This window comes from Dermacentor silvarum, chromosome 6 (genome assembly GCF_013339745.2).
Source record: "Dermacentor silvarum isolate Dsil-2018 chromosome 6, BIME_Dsil_1.4, whole genome shotgun sequence".
Taxonomy (NCBI): domain Eukaryota; kingdom Metazoa; phylum Arthropoda; class Arachnida; order Ixodida; family Ixodidae; genus Dermacentor; species Dermacentor silvarum.
Window position 1 is genome coordinate 71,204,817 of NC_051159.1, and position 13,436 is coordinate 71,218,252.

Consider the following 13,436-nt stretch of genomic DNA (forward strand, 5'->3'; position numbering starts at 1 on the left):
TCGAAATGTCACTAAATATGCCGGTCTGACTTGGATATATATACAAAATGCGCACTGCGGAAATAATTGATTTTATTCACTGAAGAGTTTGTAACTTATTCTTGAATGTGATAGCGCGAGGCTTGCACAAACAAGCTAGGATACAATGGAATGTTCAATACTGGATCCCACCCATGGCATTAGTCGCGTAATTGAGATGTAAGTACAATATAAACCGAACGCAATAATGCGCAGTATTTTTTTGAATGTCTAATTTGATGTGATATTTCCCATTCCCACTTAACCCACTTCCCCAGCGCAAGATAACCATTCAAGAAACTAAATATGGCTAGTTGGTTACGAGTGTTATGAAACATGGTCTTACGGCGCAATATTAGACGGGACACAGCGAGATACACAGGACTGTTGATGTAGAAGTTGGGCGTTTGTACCGCGCGTCTCTCGCTGTGTCTTGTCTAAAATTGCGCCGTAAAACCACGTTTCATTATAGCCAGTCACTCTTTACATTCTCTGACGTCGGTGTCTTTCATAACAACTTTCCTCTTCCTCCTTTGTAGAATATGACCAAACCCTCAATACGGCCTTCGTACATTGCGGAAAAGCATTCGTCCCTACCTCCCGGCATTCCACAGTAGCGCGCGGCAAATGTTTTTCCAGGAATTCCCGTACGTTTCAGTCTCTTCTGACAAGCTACGGCTGCCCCGGAGCGAAGCGCCAAGCTGCCGCCGCCTTCCCAATCGAATTACCGCGTCGTCGTAGCCGCTTCTTTACTTGGCTTCCTTCCACGCACCCATTTCTCGCCCCGTTGCGCTCGGAAGAAAACACATCTACAGCTCGCAAAGCCAATAGGCGAGCTTTCCTCCTCTCTCGCTCAGCGAGTGTCGGGCACGCGCTTCTAGCAGAAAAGACACGGAAAGCGGAACGGAGCAATTCACAAAAGGCCCGCGAACCAAAGGAAACGCGGCGGCGCACGTCCTGACGCGGCTGATCGACTGCGCAAACAGTGGACGTTGTTAGGATTTGTTTTCCTTTCTGTCCCGCAGGTTGGAGGCATCTCTCTCAGCGCAGTAAGCGAAACGACCGTCCAGCAGCAGGAGCGCGCGCCTGCTGCAGGGGGCACTGGCTTTAGTCTTTCGCAAAGCGTGCAGCCTTTGCAAAGGCTATACGAGCAATAACGGGCGGCTGACTGGAGCGGCACAGGAAAGACCGTGCTACGACTTGAGAGAGGCGTGAGCTCGTTATTCAAAGCATGGACTCTATAAAAAGGTGCAAGTTCGCACTGCGCGTCTCGGTCGTCGGATATATGTACACTCAACCACAAAAGTTTATGGACTGCTGGATATAAGAAAAAAAAAAAGGTGAATATCTCCGCAGCTTCGGAACGCAGCCTGTCCTTTCCGGTTTCCAGTCGGTGCTAATGTGCAATAAACGTAATGTAGGGCGATTTCTCCAGCAACGGCCACAAACTGCAAGGAAAGTCACCGTTTTCAAGAATATCACGGCCCGTAATCTATTGCGTTTGATTGTACCTGCTGAGGATAAACGCGTGACTGTATGCTCGCTTTCCAGGTTCTCTGCTGGAAGCCTTAGCGTCTACAACACTGTACACATTTGGCCAGACGGTGTGGTGTACAAGCCCTTCTGCTAGCGAGCGGGAGGGACTTGCGGGTGCTTCGGGGCAGCGTGGGCTCTTCGTAACGTATTCGTCCGTCAAGAGCCGTGGCTAGCAGGGGGTGCTGGTTTCGATTGTTTGTTCTATACATCCGCACAGCGGTCCTGGTCTTCTAGAGCGACGACGAGGACGACCAGGCACGGTCGGCCGTGTCTGCGTCAGCGCGTTTCTTCTATTTATGGGGCGCTGCGCACGTCTGAACGATCGTTCCTTTCCGGACGGCTTCTCGACATATCTGCGCATGTCGCTGCAACCGCCATTGCTGCTGGCTGCCTGTTGTTGTTCTTGCACGCCCCTATCTCGTCTCCTTCGCACCCCGCCATTGTTTCACACCGAATCGTCCACGCGGTAGCTCGGCAGCTCGTGGCACAGAGCTTACGGGGAGGCGTCCCTGCTCATGTTTATGGATGTCCGGCGAGACGGGCCGTGTCGTCGGCCCACCGGAGCGGCCGCAGATCGCTATGCCGGGCGCTCCTCCCGGCAGGGGCCCCCCTCTGGAATGCTTTCCTTTTGTCTACTTATTGTTGGCGATCCTAGGCCTCTCAACACTCCGGTGGCATTGCTCTCAGAACGTGACATCGATGACGGACCTGCGTAGTCTTTCCAGCGGTGCGTCGACGTGCGTTCCCCCGTTCAGATGTCGCATGCCTTCATGCACCTAACAGCGTACAGTATTACGTAGTCGTTCTAAAGCGTTCTAGCCTGAATAATTTTTGGAAATGAGACGCCGAGGACAAGCTTCACTTGAACGCCTGCCTTGGTTCTTATTCTATAAGTTTACTATAGCTGAGAACCAATTTTAGATGCGAAGCAGCTTATGGTCGGGGCTATGTCACTCCCTCCCTCCATATATCCGCCGTGTGGCGTCCACACCCGCACTGCTCATGCGCATCCTTTTCCCTCTCCTCTCCTTGTCTCATCTCCTCTCCTCTCGGCATTCCTCCTCTCCTCTCCGATGCTCCTCTCCTCTCCGCATTGCGCAACGAATGGCAACACCTGTGGCTCCGCGCGCGATAATGAGAAGCAGCTTAGGTTAGAGGCGCGACAGTAGGCGCTGCATACTCCGCTGGGGGGCGCCACTTTAGCTCGCGGTATAATGACGCGCGCGCGCGCTCCGCTCCTCTCATTCTCCTCCCGCAACGCCGCGATGAGTGCCACGGACAGCGCCAGCGTCAACGCCAGTGTCAGCGTCGTGGACAGCGCCGCGAAGAGGGCTCGAGCCGCTGCCACGAAACGGCAGCGGCGACAGGCCGATCCCGAACTTCGGGCTCGCGAAGCCGGTAGCTACGTACCTCAACCTAACGGAAGCGACGAACTGAAAACTAATGGGAACTTGAGTCAACCCCATGGCTGCTTCGCATACTACTCAGGGTTCCCCTACGGGAAGATGGTGTAATTTCTTTATTTGCTGTGTGCAAGACAGGAAACAGAGAAACAGCCGCAGCCACTTTGTTTAATGTGTTAAATAGCGCATTCCCACAACTTACGGTGTCTCGGATAAGCCCGCCTTAATCCTAGGACGCTAACTTATCCCACGAATTCACACAGACCAAAAATTTAGTCGGCCCTTCCATTCCGTTGATATGGTTAAATGGAAGATGGTTAACCAGCGAAGATGAGACGTGTGGCCCAGGTGTTTATCACTGGGTGAATCCCGATAGTTCATTAAAGTATTTCTCAATTATGAGGTTACATTCACGTTTGGCTGTGACGGAGAGAACGACATCACAGACGGTAAAATGATTCCGAACTCCTGACGTCAAATTTACGTAACCACCGACGCAAGCATCGGGCGGTGACCCGCAGCGTTGTCTGAACAACCCAATCAAACACTCTCCTCGTTTATAGGAGGACACCCGCAGTCCGCCGTTGTCGCTTTAGTTCGATGTCTCGAGTTTGCTTGGCGGCGTGGTTAGCAGCATTCGCCCGCCATTGCGCTTGCGATTCTTCGAGATTAAATTGCTTCAAAATGAAATCTGCTCGTTACGTAAGACGACGAATGGCTCATACCCCTTTAAGCAATGGCTCAGACCCCCGTAAATGCGGCCTCCCCATTACGACGACAGAAGGGAAATTCTACGCTGGAATTATGAGCGGCAACAAAGCCAGCTGTGGAAGACGACGATGACGAACGCGGAAGTAGTGGCAGGAACGCGGGCCGAGAACGAGCACGAGCCAACGAGCCAGCTCCAGAAGAAGACAACGACGCTCGAGCCAATGCTGATGACGCTAGTTTTCGGTGCGCAGGTGATTTCACCTAGCCATTTAAAGCATCGCTTTAAAAAAAAATCACCGCATATCCATGAAGTGAATGATGATGAGTGGGCGAAGCACCGAGGGATCATTCGGGTAACCGTGAATGCCCCCCCCCCCGTACATGCGAGAGCACGAGAAGCGGCGGCAAAACGCCGGAAGCGTTCTCTACCTGAGGTAGGTTGCGCCGATGATCGGTTTAAGCGCGACGCCGGCAAGCGGACCCAGAGGCGGCGAGAGCGCGAGAAGCGGCAAAACGCCGGAAGCATTCTCTACCTGAGGTTGGTGGCGCCGATTCTCGATTCAAGCGCGAGCTTCGCGAGCACTCAGCTCCGCATCGGGAACGAGAGAGAAAGAGAGCGCGCGTCGTGAAAACGAACGCCCTTGTGCACCACAGCGTCCCTAGCGGTCTCCATGCAAACTAGAGCTACGGACACCGGAGGACGATGAGGGACAAGGCTCGGCCTTAAGGTGCTTCGCCCTTAAAATATACAGTCACGGACACAAACTACCACCTCAGTTTCCATTGCCAAAGGAGCCAAACATTAGCAAGCACAGCAATCATACGCCAACTTGAAAATTCTCCGTGATTGCTCTGGTTAGTTAGCAGGTTTGTGTCTGCAATTGTCATTAGTAATATTAGCAACCACAATGTAAAAAATCAGATCAGACCAATTTTGTAACATCATTCTTATCCTTTAGGCTAACATCTCTGGATGCAATGTAAGTATATCTCTGAAGCTGTGCAGCTGAAGTGATTGCTGCTAGTGGACACCGCAAGATTGAAGGTGGTTGCAGAGAGAGAGAGATAGAGATTTGTTTTGCTCCAGGTCTAGACCCTTACAAAAATGGGTTTGACCTTTCAGTCACCCGCGAGTCACCAACCAGTCACCCCAGTCACCTCCCTGTGGACTCGTCCTTCCTGTATACCTAGTCTGCAGATTTTCTGCAGACTCCGTGTAGACAGCCTGCGGACTTGTCTGTGTAATGTGCGTGCACGCCCAGTGCGCGCGCGTGTGTGTGTACGTATACGAATATATATATTCTGAACCATGAAAGGTTTTATTAAAAAAAACGGTTAGTTTTGCCATTCTTACATTACGAAAACTTTGCCACTGATTGCTATAAGCACAGTCTGACAATGGCAGTAACCTAAGGCAATTAATTAATATTAATTGAAATGAAGTAATGGCTACATAACCTGCATTAAATACAGCAGTGGAACTATGGGTCGATTCACAGCATGGATGTGCGCATACATATATACAGGGTGCCACACAACGCCATGCGATCACCGTAAACATGGTCGCTTCTGTTGCCGGTCAACAGATGGCGCCACCAGGAGCGCGGGAGTGCCGGCAAAATATACAGGTGCTACTATTTTCCCGTCTTCAGCTGTCGGCATGTCGGTACATGTGCGTGCGCGCTGCATTCACGCCGGCCGATGTGTAGTTTATTGGTGTGTACGCCGTGCCGACAGAAAGTGTGGTGCTTTTTCTGTGTATTAATGATCCAAAACGCCTGGGACCGCGTAATGTAGCGTGCAGTATCTTTCGTGTGCTACGCCGATGATTGTCGTAGTTAGGCCCGTTCGCACTTTCTTTGTTTCTGGCTCGTAAAAAGCCTCAGGTACTCTCGCCGCGCTCGCACCGGATCACAGCGCACGGAAGAACTTGTTGAAAGTGGTGCTATCACGTGCTATTAGTTCATCTACAATTGTACAGTGCTTACGCTGGATGGGCCGTGCACCGACGGTTCTTGCCGCGGTACCTGTACGATGCCGCGGAACCTGTGACACGAAGGAGTGGTTGCCGAGTACGCCTAACAGGTAAGTTCGGCGCTTGCGCGAATTCTTGTAGTCTGTGAAGTGTACATTGTTGTATAGATCGCAAGATGACTAGTAAAGCGACAGAGATGATAGATGTGCTTTCCGAATCTTCGTTGTTTTGTGGCAGTGCAGATATTGCATGCAGTTTCATGAAAATTGCCCTGAAACGTGTTGATGTTGGCTGAAGCTTTATCGATTATTTGATCTGAATGGGCACAAAAATTCAAGCAGGAAAAGTTACCGTTTGGGTCCCCAATTTCTCAGCGAGAAATATCGTATACATATTTCTAGAAGTATGTCGATGTGTTGTCTTCACGGCTAACGACTGCGTGAGATGGCACGCGATTGCTGTGTCTGACGCATTGCCAAATTTTAGCTTATATACAAATTGTTCTATTTATAGAATGTCGTCAGACAGCCTGCATTTCTTGTGTTGGATGTCCTGTGTGTTCTCGTGTATTTGTAAAGGTTTCTGATTTTACTAAGATGCCGAGATTTCGACAGCAATGTTTCTTTTTAAACGAAATATCTTTTTTTGTTCTCTCTCCTGAAAAGGGGGGGAGGGGGTCTGTTCTTTTTCCGCGCATCGTCCTTTGGGACAGTGCTTTGTTGCGCCGCATAAAGAAATTAGGTTTTCGAACGCTTTTCATGTGCTAAAGGATTTTCTTCATAGTACAATTCACATTTCACTTACTATAGATCTGCGTTTGAGTGAAGCTTTTGATAGTAGATTCATGTTTGCTGCAGTGCCATTTACATGTTAAATAACCGCCTGTGATGTAATAATCGGACATTTGTACAGCCAGATGCAGCTTCCTGGAGCTGGTTGTACGAGACTTTTCATAATATAACATGATCTTGTTAAATCGCAAGTTTGCAGTTAAAACAGATTACAGTAAACTGAATTTTTTTATTGTTTAGGAAAGTCACGATTTTGGTGAGCCAGAGGCATCTCTACACCCCATACGAACCTCCGGCACTTCCGCAACCTGACAACACGGCAAAGCGTCTGATCTGCATGCTGCGACAAGGTGTGTACAAAACGGTCACTGCCACTTACACGAGGTCTAGGTTTTGTTGGTATAATTCATACCTGGCAACTTTCCTGAGTTGCCCGACAAAAGCAGGAGGGCTTTAGTTACCTTTATTGTTACAATTTTTTGTAGAATTGTAACATCCGTGCCTGCACAGATTCTGTGTTCTTAATCATATTTTCCTAAGTAGTCAAAATTGTGTATTACATTTTTTTTGGTGGTGCGGTGGGTATTGATTCCTATAATACTACAGAGAAAGGGACCTCAGAACAAAAAGCCACAAAAGGTGGTTTAAAAGTGTTCGAAGCCCGGAATTCAACATTCCGTAATACAGCACTCTGGATTCCAATTCATCTCTATTCCGCGTCGTCATTGTTGACTTACCAAAATTCAGGAAATTGTTGAAGCTGCGTAACCATTGTATTTTGCCAATATACGGCAAGACATTGTTCCTGATATTGTTTCAGGGTTGTACTTCCCAAGATATGTCCCTAAATTATGTCTCTAAAATTCACTCTCCTTCTTTTACAGAATATACATGCAGCAAGTTCAAGTGCGCAGACCTCAAATTGAAGAGGGCATAGGCTCCATGCTGCAGAAAATGGGGTCCAAGAGCGACTCCTCTTCCAAGGAATCAAGTGGCGAGTAGATATTCTGACTCACTACTTCATCGTTCGTTGTGCTGGGGCATGCACTGTGACACACAAAGGTAGTGGAGACAAAAACACATGACAAGTGAAGCGCAAACTGTCAACTGAGTTTGGTGAACAAGAAGGAAGAACCTATACCCGAAGCCACTATCATCAGCTGGCTGCGGGTTATATGTGCTAAAAAGGTGGAGATAAGATAATCAGAATGAATCAGAACTTACAAGGCGACCCACTTGAATCATATCGAGCCGATAATATGTTGGAAATTGAGTGACTATAAGTCAGAGCCACAGACGGCTCGCTCACGCAGGCTTCAGCACCAGCCACAACTGTGCAAAATGATTCCCATATCTCTCGTCACTTTGCGCTTGCTTCTGACGAGGATTTCCGCACTGTGAAAAAATGGTGTGCAACCGCATCTCGTGCAGTACACAGCCAAGTTGCCTGTGCATTTACTAGGCTGGGAGCATATCTGTGATCCCAGTGCTTCAGATTCCAGCACCAGTGCACAACATAAGCGCAGTTGCATGTGAGCGGTACTTTGTAAATGACTCCCGCTTCGCACACAACATGTCCCCAATTTTTCATGTGCGAAGAGGCAGTTTTTTATAAGATACCGCTCACATTCAACCATGCTTACGTAGGATAAAAGTGCTGGTGCTTGAATCAGTGTCTCGGGGAGCACAGATATATTTTCAGCCTAGTAAATGCCCCAGTCAACTTAGCTGCGCACTGCACGAGATGTGGTTACACACCGTTTTTTGAAAGTACGAAAATCCTCCTCAGAAGCAAGCGCGCAAAGTGATGAGTGAGGTAGGAGAAGCATTTTGCATGGTTGCGGCTGCTGCTACAGCCTGCGTGAGTGAGCCATCTGTGTCTCTATCTCACACCTAACTCAATTTCTAACTTATCACCTCTACATAATTCGAGTGGGTCACCTGGTCGGTTCTGATTCGTTGTTAATATCTTTTTTCTGCCAGTGTGCATGTAACATCCAGCTGAAACTAGCGGCTATGAGTATAAATCCTTATTCACTAAACTAGGCTGACATTTTGCGCTTTACTTGTGTGTTTTAGCTTCCACTAACTTTGTGTGTCACAGCACAACAAACGATGAAGCTAAACTAGAGCCTTTTTAAGCATTGCTTACCTTACTCACTACTTCATTCCTTGGATGACATATTTTTGGTTCGAACCTGGCCGCCATGAAAAAATTACAGACAAATAAAGAGTGCAAAAAAATACTATTGCGTCTGTTATTTCATTGCATGTGTGCATGCATGCCAGTTCCCGATAGGTGGGCTACAGAGGTTCTGACAAATGTCTGCTCATTTTCTGCATCCTGTGACCACAGTCTCGACAGACTTTCTGCAGACATTCTGCATCCTGCGGCTACACAGGCTCTGCAGACTTTCTGCAGAAAGGGTGTACCAATTGCCCGCTGGGAGGTGACAGGAAGTGACAGAAAGTCTGTCACCTGTCTGCACGTATTCTGCATCCCGGGTGACTCAGAGTCTGTAAGATTTCTGCAGCAATACTGCAACTTTTTTTGTAAGGGGAGTCTGTGTGTTTTAGAGGATGGGACTTGTTTTTAAAATGAAACTTTCTCCACAAACCTAACCTGGGGCGCTATAACGTAAAATGCTTCCGAACTCCTGACGTCAAATTTACGTAACCACCGACGCAAGCATCGGGCGGTAACCCGCAGCGTTGTCTGAACAACCCGCTCAAACACTCTCTTCGTTTATAGGAGGTCACCTTTGTTCGCTTTCAAAACCAAAAGTTGTCGCAGTTTCACCTGAAAGGCGAAGCATCAATTGCGATAGCAAATTTGTAGAGAGCTATACGGAGTAACGATAGTAGCTTTATCAGCTGTATAAACTTGGACATGCAGCAGCACCGGCAACACGCAGAACTGTTGTCGACGCCGTCGCCGTTTTGCCCGCGTTCGCTCAAAATGCGTGCGGCGTTGGTGACTTTGCCGGAGCCTCTGATATAAATAGGCACTTGGTGCCGCAGCTAAACGTCGCCTCCCTTCCCTCCCCCTCCCCCCCCCTCCCCCACGGCCTGTCGCGCGTTTGCTCCACATATATGGTGATTGTAAAGGAGGAAAGAGACGCCTACTTCTGCAGCGCTTAAGCGAGCACGGCGCAGAACGCGCGTTTGTTCTCCGCCGTGCGATCACTCCCCGTGAAAGCGCGCGCCCCTCGCGCCCTTTCACTCGCACATACAGCGTTCGGGGCGCGGCGACGATTTCATCTCTATTGACGTCATACAGAACCTCACGGCGACGGCGACGCCGACGGCAGAAATCTGCTTTTGAGTGTCCATATAATTGCTTTCGCAATAATAACATTGTCTACACTCAGCGGTTTTAACGCGATAGCGTTGAGGGCCCCGTGTCGCAGAAAATCCGGCGTCGGCAACCGGCGTGTGATCGCGGTTGCAGAGAAAATCATCCAACCACATCGACCGCGCAGGCCCTCCACGTGGTACAAGGTTTTGGTGAACAAAAATTGAATTTCTCTTATTGAAATCCGTCAGAAAAATTCTAAAGTACGACTTTACCATTCGGCGTCGGATTCACCGTCGGATTCACCGTTGGATTCAGCGTCGGTTTGTTTACCAATCAGCTTCGGATTCTAATTTGAATGTACGACAAAACCTAATTCCGCTACGAGTACACTCAACCATTTCTTCCAGACCTGCTCACGTCGGGGCAATAGCAAACAATTAATAAAATAATAAAAGAAGGTGGTAGGGTCTTCACATTTTAGTATAGGACCATTTATATTGCCCCTGGGAAAACATCTTTCCAGCAATGCATTTCAGTTTAAAAGTGAAGCCATCTTTAAGGGAATCAGTGTAAGCTTGGTCTTTGTAAGCTGGCTTTCCCACGTTCAGTGTTGCACTGAATGAAACCTATTTGCCGTATGCGAACGATGCGATGCGAACGGGTCCCGATAACGCTATCGCGTTCGACTCTTAAAGGCGAAGCTTAAGCGTCGGTGGCGCAGCTTAAGGCGAAGCTTAAGCGTCCTCCAAGTTTTTTCTTATCTAATAGGCTCGGAGCACGCTCTAGTGGAGAGGGTTTGGATGGGGCCGAGCCAGCACAGTCAAAATAGATAACCGCGTGAAGAGGGTGGTGCCGGCTTCTCCGATTAGTCCGCTTTGCCTTACTTAGCTTGCGGGTGGTTGGTCGAAAATCGCGCCGGCGTGCAACGGAAGGATAGGAATGCCGCTAAAACGAATCCTCAGCAAGGAGGAGTTGGCAGAGCGATGTCGTATACGTGCCGAAAGGGCTCGATAACGTTTTACTGTCACGCAAAAAGGTTTATCATGCACAAATAAATACATGCTCAATGGCAGGTGCGAGTAGCGAGGGCCTGAGCGATCGGCGGGCAGCCATCTTCTATTCCTTTCGGAACGAGCCAGTCTGGGGCTATTCATAAAGATTTTCAGTTTTGTTCGGCATATTAATGCATTTTTTTCGCGTACACGTCACTTTGACGTGGTGAGTTTTCGCGGTTTTGTGAGGTCGCGTGACAGACAGGCGAAGTGGGCCTAGCCAGAAAACTTTGGAACAATAGCAGAGGACTAACGGTGAAAAGGCGTCGAATCAGTAATAATTATTTTTCTTTTGTGCGGTTTAATCATGCATAATCAGTGTGTACACGTTATATCAAAAGGGGAGCTATCATTGTTTTCGTGACGACGCGCGACAGACAGGCGAAGTTGGAAGTGGCCCGGAAATGTTTTGACCACTCGTGGAGGCGAATTGCAGAAATTGGAATCAAAACAGCTTGGAATCATGCTACGTTAGAGTGCCCCTGAGTTTGATTGTCATGTAACTAAACGTAACTGCCACCGCGGCGGCGGCGGCAGTTACTTTTGGTACACTCATACAGCTTTCGTATACACATCCACAAACATAACCGCCGAGATATTGACGAGCTAGTAGACAAAAAAAAAAAAAAAAAACTTCGCTTTAAAATTCTTTACCCTGCGCGATTACTTCTCATAATGACGTCGGCGCAGCAGGGTAAAGATGATGACGTGGACAAAAAAGAAAAAAAAAGAAGAAAGAACGAAACCAAGGAAAAAAAGAATGAGAAGGAAACTGGGCAGAATCTATCTTGTCGGTTACTCTTAACTACTTCCGATTACAATTGCTCGAGGTAATGTGCTCGCGCACGTTAGACAAGCTCACTTTTGAAGAACCCTGAACGATGGGATCTTCCACCGTAATTGACTTACGGGTCACTTTGTCTCAGTGTTCACACCTGCCCTAGTTCCACAATGCCGGTACACCATCTGCGTGAAGCCTCATTTTATTCCGATAGCAATTGTATGGACACTTCGAAAGGGACTTCTGCCGTCGCCGTCGCCGTGAGGTTCCGTATGACGTCAACGGCGACGAAATCGTCGCCGCACGCCGTATGCTGTAGGTGCGAGTGAAAGGGCGCGAGGGACGCACGCTTTCACGGGGAGCGAACGCACGGCACAGAGCAAACGCGCGTTATGCGCCATGCTCCATGAAGTGCTGCAGAATTAAGCGTCTTTTTCCTCCTTTACAATCACCATATATATAAAGCAAACGCGACTTCTTCCGTCACGCAAAAGGCCATGGGGGGACATGAGGGAGGGAGGGGAGGCGACGTTTAACTGCGGCACCAAATGCCAATTTATATAAAAAAGTTGTCGCAGTTTCACCTGAAAGGCGAAGCATCAATTGCGATAGCAAATTTGTAGAGAGCTATACGGAGTAATGATATTAGCTTTATCAGCTGTATAAATTTGGACATGCAGCAGCACCGGCAACGCGCAGAACTGTTGTCGACGCCGTCGGCGTTTTTCCCGCGTTCGCTCAAAATGCCTGCGGCGTTGGTGACTGTTGCCGGAGCCTCTGATATAAATAGGCATTTGGTGCCGCAGCTAAACGTCGTCTCCCTTCCCTCCCCCCCCCTCCCCCACGGCCTCACGCGCGTCGAAAGAAGGCGCGTTTGCTCTACATATATGATGATTGTAAAGGAGGAAAGAGACGCCTACTTCTGCAGCCCTTAAGTAAGCACGGCGCAGAACGCGCGTTTGTTCTCCGCCGTGCGTTCACTCGCCGTGAAAGAGCGCGTCCCTCGCGCCCTTTCACTCGCACATACAGCGTTCGGCGGCGCGCGGCGACGATTTCATCTCGATTGACGTCATACGGAACCTCACGGCGACGGCGACGCCGACGGCAGAAATCTGCTTTTGAGTGTCCATATAATTGCTATCGCAATAAAACGTCGCGAAGCGAGATGGTGGTAAAGTCTTCAGACGCTGCTCGACGAGTACCCCGTTCTGATCTCGTCGAAAACCTCCGAGCCACCCCCAGAGGCACCGGCAACAGTCACCAACGCCGCGCCCGTTCGGTGCGAACGCGGGAAAAAGGCCGACGGCGTGTACAACAGTTCTGCGTGTTGCTTGTGCTGCTGCATGTCCAAGTTTGTACAGCTGATAAAACTACTATCCTTACTCCTTACTACTAAGTTGCTATCGCAATTGATGCTTCGCTTTTCGGGTGAAACTGCGACAATTTCTGAAACGCTTTGCATTATTTCATCTAGATAATAATAATAACGCACTCTGGTACTCTGGATAATTGTTTGCCCTTTCTCTCATTTTCTCTCCTGAACCTTGTTAACACCAAGTTACCTTCAACATTGCTGTTGTGCAATATATTTCTTTGAATATACACTGACAGAACAGTGCAACAGGGGAGCAGCGGTATGATCACCAAGGAGAAGTTCTTTATCTTCAAAGGCACATGTAACAACCCCGTCAACTGGCAACTGGCTGCTCATCACTCGCAAAATTTTCAATGCACTCTCCTTGCTTTGCGACAGCCTTAAAGGTGCTATTCAACCGAAAATGAGCTGTCTATAAAGACTGTAATAGGAGGTGTGTGCGCATACCACCACGATGGCACAATATAAGTGCGCCTTTTTCTGATGATGTGTGGTG

The 13,436-nt window shown here is 48.8% G+C and overlaps 1 long non-coding RNA gene across 1 annotated transcript; it reads left to right on the forward strand.

The window, feature by feature from the left end:
- Nucleotides 1-5,613: 5,613 nt before the first annotated feature.
- Nucleotides 5,614-8,128, forward strand: LOC125946257 (uncharacterized). The gene is made up of 3 exons (XR_007467506.1): nt 5,614-5,753; nt 6,675-6,784; nt 7,319-8,128. It is a non-coding gene; the product is annotated as an uncharacterized LOC125946257 (long non-coding RNA).
- Nucleotides 8,129-13,436: the final 5,308 nt, after the last annotated feature.